The 8,260-nt window shown below is 41.5% G+C and overlaps 1 protein-coding gene across 2 annotated transcripts in view; it reads right to left on the minus strand.

The window, feature by feature from the left end:
* Positions 1-6,434, minus strand: part of LOC143119851 (NACHT, LRR and PYD domains-containing protein 3-like) — a 46,550-nt gene extending 40,116 nt beyond the window's left edge. The window contains exon 1 of one of the 2 annotated variants that reach the window (XM_076281335.1): positions 6,280-6,434. The gene's annotated coding sequence lies outside the window, so the exon portion shown is untranslated. Of the gene's footprint in view, positions 1-3,286; positions 3,348-6,279 lie in introns of those variants that run through there. The other variant, XM_076281336.1, reaches the window with a different exon arrangement.
* Between the last annotated feature and the right edge of the window lie 1,826 nt (positions 6,435-8,260).

The raw sequence follows: 8,260 nt of genomic DNA on the forward strand, positions 1-8,260 counted from the left end.
GCCGGATCCGGCCCGCGAATGAATTATCTACGGCCCCCGGGATGATATTTGATTAGTATTAGAACCGGCCCGCAGGCCACAGCCGCCGGCTGCTGTTTTGCACGCACCAATACTCCATTCCCCACAATGCAACGGTAGCCCGCACAAACTCACTGCGGCGCCGCAAGTGGGCCTCGGCTTCATTATTCATCAGTATTCAGTCAGGGCAGATGTCAACTTTCAGCTACCCCCCTCCCCAGTGTTGTGCCTGAACGCGTTCATTGAACGAAAGTTCATGAACTCGTTCATATTTTGAGCGAACGTGAACTGAACGTAGGCTACTGTATTGCTTGATGAACGTTACTGTGAACTCGTTCATTCTGGTGTCTGTGAACGGCACGCTCTTTCAGTTTAACTTCGTTGAATAGGGTGCCAGATTTCTACAGAGCCTTCCACGCGAAAACCCGGCTAAAATACACCATAAAAAGGCCTTAATATGGCAGCATGCAGGTCACCATTTGTCAAACTATGGGCCGCGGTCCGCAATGTGGACAATAGTCTGCAGAGTGAAATTATTCCCGGGCCATCGTCTGATAATTTGCTGCGCAATTGATCAAGGAGCCGCGCGCGGACAGAAAAAGAAAACAAACATTTCTGCAATTAGGAAATACTTGTTTGGTGTCATCAAACATAGAGGCATAGAATTAAGTCGTGGTATGAGCGTTTATTCAATGCATGCGTGTGCACGTTGGTAGCAAAGCTAAGCTTCAACCTATTGGAAGGCTATTTAATTATGAAACGACATTTAATAGAACGACGTGGATTTATGCAACACTGTTTGGCATTAAGTATTAAAGTCAGCCAAAAGCTATTAATTAGTCTTAGTTAAAGATAGTTAAAGATCTCCAGATCAGTGATTTACGCATGATCTGATCCGCCATTTACCATTCACAAAAGCTGGTATTGTGTTTCCTGAATCCTTACATTCAGGCATTCAAATTAAATGTAATTAAATAGCATGTATATATATTCTATCAGTGTATGATGCTTGCATGAGGGAAACATCCCAAAACAACGGCACCCATATAATTGCTGTTGTTTTGAAAAGTATTTCTCATGCAAACATCATGCAACAATGCAAAAACAATGAAACTATTGTAGGCCTAATTATATTTTACATTAGTAAAGCAGTACTCTGATGTGCATGTTTTCACAAACTTTTGTGAACAATCTTGCTTGCCTTGACTGGGCCTCAGGTCAAAGAAGTTTGAAAAAGGCTGATGTAGACGACAAAGCAGCAAGGAGGCATTGTATGATCATTTAAACAAGTTTTATGACAAGGTCAGTGAGGATGGGAAATATCGTACATTTCTGTGCAAACTTTGCCCGCACTTCAGTCACAGTCATTATTCATTTAATCATTAAATAAAATACAGTACACGTCTTGGTTCAATAGGTTATGTGCAGTCATTTTAATGTTTTAATAAACATTGAACCAGTCCGGCCCTCGGCTTGTAGCAAATTTGTTTTTTTGGCCCTCTATTGTATTTGACTTTGACATCCCTGCTATAGATTATAGCTGTAGCTAAACATGAACCGCCATCTTTGTTTTCAGTATTCTGACAAGAAGAAGAAACAGAACAAACAGAAGATGATGAAAGAAGCTCAACAAACATGCAGCTGTAAATAAGATGCATACAACAAATAATGCATGCAAGATACATTATTTCAGTATTTCTACAACAAGAAGAGAGAACAAATGTCTTGAATAGAAATGTTAGGGTGTAGGCCTAGGCTAAGGTAAATTCCTCAGTACAGGTTGAGGTCTTTGGTCACTGTAGTCTAGTTTGCTTTATGACAGCTGGGTCTGGATTAGGCACAGTCATCCCAGGCCAGACCCAGGGGGTCAGAGGTCAAGGGTAGGGACCCTAAAACCATGTAAGCCCCATTGACTGTTTCAGGGTTGACCCTTGACAGACACTAAAGGTCCCTAACATACACAACACAATACACATACTTGATTTGATACAGATACAGATTTGTAATACAACCATCTTTTATCTGTTGGTGGCATAAGCTTAGCTGATCCACTAGAAAGGAGAAAAATGTGCATGCTAAAGGGCAAAGGGAATACTGATCTGAATTGTTACCCTTTCTTGAGGTATCCTACTGGCAGACAGATCATTGTCAACACACCTGCTTGCCTCCTATGTGTCTGACACTAACGCGACAAGAGGCCTAGCCTATGCTTTGAACTTTCAGGTTTCAGCCAATCAAATGACAGCATATCTAAACTTGTTGGAGAATGGAGATGTAAGCTACACTTTATGAGGATGCATCGGAAGGAACGACTTCACAATAAAACAAATAATACGAATGACTTCGCTAAAGTATTGGTATGGACAATTTCGTCACCCAAAAGTATTGGTATGGACAATTCCTTATGCAAACATATGCCCTTGTTGGTCAAAGGCTAACGCCTGTAGTAGTAGGCCTAGTAGTAGTAGGCTAGGCTAGCCTAGTTACGCATGACGATGTTGTTGATTCCATAATATTCGACATATTATGCTAGCCTACTATGGACTTAAATTAAGAAATATGATCTATTCAGTAGCCTAGCTTATATTTAATGTTAGCAAGCCCGCATTTACTAGTGGTTTGTTTGTTTGTTAGGTAGGCCATGGCCAAGGCGGAAATCTCCGGCGAGAACGACAAAGTTCATGCAACGAAATTCTTTTTTGTTTATTCCAGATATTCCACATACCGAAAAAATAAAGTGAATGACAATATGGACACATTAACAGTGTTAGGAAGAATACTTTTAAAATGTAATCAGTTACAGAATACAGAATACATCCCCTAAAATGTAATTTGTAACGTATTCCGTTACATTACTCCATCTAAGTACCGTATTCTAAATACTTGGATAACAAAAGCGCTGTTTTACATTTTATCAAGTGGGAAATCAAGCTGCTATTTCAGTTTGTAAGACCCACAGGCGATGTCAGCAAAAAACCCACAACTTAACTTTATAGGATAAACTGAAACATTATACATTTTGTTAATGCACAAGATCATCTCACAGAAATATTAGAATTTCAGTTCAAAAAGCCCAGAAATTCATATGAGAAGGATTCTAAAAGAAACCCCTTATAATGGCCAAAGTAACTGTATTCTGAATACCACTCATTGAAAATGTAACTGTAACTAAATACAGTTACTCATACTTTGTATTCTGAATACGTAATCCCGAATACATGTATTCAGTTACTCTCCAACACTGCACATTAAATAGTAGGTTTCTTACCTTAGGCTACATGCTGTGTGTTCTCAATACAAGACAAACTTACTGTCGCGGAGTCGGACTACAGTATTTACTTTCGCTTTTAGGCTAAGACCGCCGTAACGCCAGTCCCGCCCCTTGGGTGTCTGTCTCTGTCTCTGTGTGTGGAAATGTTGTCTTTCTGCACCTGCTATTCCCACACAAAGTTACAAAATTGTTACATTTCAACCACTTTTACCTGTTCTGATGACGTTCTAAGAAATAAGCACAAATAATGATCAAAAATCTTGTTTCTAATTTTTTTAAACTTGTTTATAATTTAATTTCCTAATTTTCTCACAAAAAATGAAAATGATCATATGATCATAAATGTGATCTCACAGGGGTAAATGGCAAATATAAAAATATGTCTACATTATTGGGAATTGAGCTAAAGTAAACATCTGTTAAGTATTTTTAAAGAAATTGTTATGGGCCATAACTTATGGCTGTATTGATTTAAAAGCCTAATAATGTGGTGGGTCCACCAGACCTGGGAACATTGGCTGTGTAACAAAAATATGAACACCTTACAAGGGTTAATGAAAGTTAAATTGATTCCAGTAAAATTATTGAATTGCAGACAAACTCTCAGGGACAATCTTACAGTTTATGCTGTGCCAATATAATAACTGATTTTTTTAGGCTATTGTGTGTTTAGTAGCCGATAATCGCCTATAAATATAATATTTTCACAAAGATAAAATGCAACTTAAGACAGGGCGTTCTCTCATATGAAAATAGATTAGAAACCTGTGGATGGGAAGATTACCTATAATTACAAAATAACTGGAGCTGAAAATAATGAAATGCTGTTTTAGAATTATTGAACTAGTTGCTTATGTTTGAACTTGAAGACTTCCTAACATGCCTGAGCTTAACACCAGAGCTCAAGTTTAAAATGCTACCCATTTCAAGTAAATGCATGATTATGCACATAATGTAGTGCTCTACACATATCAACTCATGAAGAACCGTCACCATGAGAACAACATGTGTTTTAAATTCATCAGAATGTAGAATGCTACATGTACAACTGATTTATAAAGTCTATGTGAATGACCAGCAGCAGGAGAGCTGGTCTCTTCCGCGGACTCTGGTGCTTGTGCAGCGTGTGATCACTAAGTGATCTTGCACAGGGACACAGAGTCTGAGTAGCCAAGCTCACACCCTACATAGAGGGGCTCAATGAATGTGGAGTGGAACGTGTGCACGTGGGTGAGTGGAGCTGAGGAGACGCTGCAGGACAGAGTGGTGGCTGGCCAGTCCAGAAACTCTCCTGTTCTCCCTCTCAATGTTCTCAAACACCAGAAACTCTCCTGTTCTCCTCTCAATGTTCTCATACACCAGAAACTCTCCTGTTCTCCTCTCAGTGTTCTCATACACCAGAAACACTGCTGTTCTCCCTTTCCTCTCAGTGTTCTCATACACCACAGCTAAATGAGCCTTATCCTCACTTATAGTGGAGAGTTACAATATACATGTCACATATTGATGGGGCGCTAAATTACAAAATGGGTGTCTTGGCCATTTTACATAGTTGCAGTCTCACAGTTTGCCACTAGGTGACATCCTGCCCATTCTCTTCACAAACTTCCCTTTGCAGTTTCCCTGTTTGCCACTAGGGGCACTCTTCAGCACTCTCTACCACAGCCGTATATGCTGCATCTCATAAATCTACCTTGACAGTCTTGTGAATGGCATTTATTTATATGGCTGACAGTATTAATAATCTGATTATATTTCTTCATTTTCATATTGGTACACATTTTTCATTAAATGAGATGATATTGATGTTGCACAGATAGCTCTTCTGTCTAATCCTGTTCAATCCCGAAACCACATTACTCTGTTTTGACACTAATGATTTTCATTCACCATTTAGGAGAATGTTGGGGTCAGAGACGATACTGTTGGCCAGCCTTACAGTCATATCTTACTCTATTTTATTTGTGGTGCCATGCCCATCTGTGCCAGTGTCTGTTTATGTGCATGTGGGTATTTGTGGTGCGGTGTTCATCTGTGCCAGTGTCTGTGTCAGAAGCGCTGTTTGGGGGGTTCTAAGGGCCCAACACTAACAGGGGCCCCCAGACTGTTTATAGTCCTAGGGGCCAAATTTGTTTTAGTTTATTTCATAGGGCTCAACATTTCTGGTGGTGCCCCGATCTTAAAGGTTTAGTGTTTGCTTGAACTACTCTCTAGGGGTGAACCCCCCTCTAGGTGGCATAGTCACCCTGAAATATACTCAGTTGTCCTGCTACATTTAGGCTGGACCAAATGGTCAGATCAGTCCATGTAAAAGAGATGCTTCTGCCTGATCTTCCACAACAAGTCACCATGTGAATGGTTTAATCATAAGGGTCACTATAAATCCTGAATAAACCTTTACTCTTCTGTCTATTTCTTTAATTTCTAACCAACCAACTTGAGCCATGTTAACTCCCCCAGACACACAGTGCTGGCCTCATAAATCTACCTTGTTCACTCACCCAGACACACAGTGCTGCGCCTTATAAATCTACCTTGACAGTCTCACATTTTGTGAATAGCATTTCTTTATATGGCTGACAGTATTATTAATCTGGCTATATTTCTTCATTCTCATATTGGCACATATTTTCCATTAAATATGATAATATGAATGTTGCACAGATAGTTCTTCAGTTTAATCCTGTTCAATCCCGGAACCACTTTACTCTGTTTTGACACTAACGATTTTCATTCACTATTTAGGAGAATGTTGGGGACAGAGACGATACTGTTGGCCAGCCTTACAGTAATATCTTACTCTTATATGCTAATACTGAGAGCTTCTTCCTGGTTAGCCTACGATCTTTGAGAATACCTTTCTTTGGTGTTATAGACTCTTGTACATACAGTGTATTTATGATATCACAAAACCACAGAACAAAAGAATGTATTTACACACTCCAAAAAATATAAATGCCCATACAAAGTAAACAAGTATACACACTTACCTAATGTGATCACTTGAACCTCCTTGGATATTTTTCACCTGTACTGTTTCAGGGTGAACGTTGTGTTCCTGTAACAAGTCGTTGTAAAAGGTTTTACAGCTTAGATAACTAGAGAGCTAAAGTCCATCCGTCAGCCTTGAGATCGTTTGCTTAAAGACACAGTAACATAGTGTAGGTGCTGTTGGTGTTTGGGACTGAACCTTTGGGTATACAGATCATATTCACTCTCACAGTAACATGGTGCAGGTGCTGTTGGTGTTTGGGACTGAACCTTTGGGTATACAGATCATATTCCCTCTCACAAAAACACCAAACCCAGCAATCCACACAGGCACAACAGATCACTGTACTAAAGGGTATTAGAGGGGGAATATCACCCCAGGCTGGTCTGGAGTCAGTCTCTCACCTCCTGTCAGATCAGATTAACTCCTACAGGCACACACTGCTACTGATCTCAGATCTGATCAGCTGAATAGAGGGGTGGTGTATGGCCACTGCTGATACTGAGGGTAATGGAGAGTTGAGAGATGGGGGTCCACTCGGACTCTCTTAGAGCACTAACGGATGTCCTAAGACCAGTAGTTTATGTGTTAATGTGTGTGTGTGTGTGTATGGGTGTCTAATAGCAGTGTGTGTGTGTGTGTGTGTGTGTGTGTTTGTTTTTATTAATGTGGCGTGTGTGTGTTTGTGTGTGTGTATATATGTGTGTGTGTGTGTATGTGTGTGTGTGCATGTGTGGAGAAGAGTATCATGAACAGAGGGGTGGTGGATAGCCACAGTGTTAGCATCAGAATGCAGAATGCAGGGCTGCCAACTCTCACACACTGACCGTGAGACTCACTCATTGGAGGCGTGAGATTGTGTGAAGCCAATCAAAGGAGTCTCACGGACACACACACACAAACACACACCACACACATTTACCCCCCCCCCCACACACACACACACACACACACACATTCACACACACACACACCAGGTCAGCTATGTGAGAACAGCAGCCAGGGAGCCCACACACAGGAGGAGAGAGGGAGGTGTGGTACCACAACACTCTGAGAACACACAGGAGGAGAGAGGGAGGTGTGGTAAGCCCCTACACTCTGAGAACACACACAGGAGGAGTGAGGAAGGTGTGGTACCACAACACTCTGAGAACACACAGGAGGAGTGAGGAAGGTGTGGTACCACAACACTCTGAGAACACACACAGGAGGGAGGTGTGGTACCACAACACTCTGAGAACACACAGAAGGGAGGTGTGGTAAGCCCCTACACTCTGAGAACACACAGGAGGAAAGAGGGAGGTGTGGTAAGCCCCTACACTCTGAGAACACACATTGCATGTGTTAAAAAGGAAGTGCAATAATTGTCACAGCAAAGGACATTGGGAACGTAAATGTCATTCTAAAGCAGTGAGAGAAGTCACAAGCGATCAGCCTGAACATACACACTGTACTCCCTGGGAGCAGTTAACAGCCTAACAATACACACTGTAGGCTACTCCCTGGGAGCAGTTAACAGGGAGGATAATGAGGATACATGGACTGTAGGCTGACCTATACACAATGTGGTAGTGACCTTTAAAATGGACACAGGAGCCCACACTACCATTATTGATCAGAGGACATTCAAAAAGATGAGTCCTAAAATACAGCTAGGGCCTCCAGACACGCGTTTTGTAAACCCAGGGGGGCGATCTCCATTGCACAGGCATGTTCCAGGGCACCAGCAGCTATAAGTGGAAAAGAACTCAATTGCACAGGCATGTTCCAGGGCACCAGCAGCTATAAGTGATAGATAGAACAAGCTGCTCACTAGGCCACGAGGAAGCAGTGAACATGGGTTTAGTGAAGAGGATGGATGAGGTCAAGCTGCTCACTAGGCCACGAGGAAGCAGTGAACATGGGTTTAGTGAAGAGGATAGATGAGTTCAGTGGTGTGTTTGGATGGAGCGGCTATTGAAAACTGAGCCAGTCAAAAC

The sequence above is a fragment of the Alosa pseudoharengus genome, unplaced genomic scaffold (assembly GCF_046254945.1).
Source record: "Alosa pseudoharengus isolate Yale_2024_CS ecotype anadromous, Long Island Sound unplaced genomic scaffold, YU_APseudo_1.1 YU_APseudo_1.1_scf_1, whole genome shotgun sequence".
Taxonomy (NCBI): Eukaryota; Metazoa; Chordata; class Actinopteri; order Clupeiformes; family Clupeidae; genus Alosa; species Alosa pseudoharengus.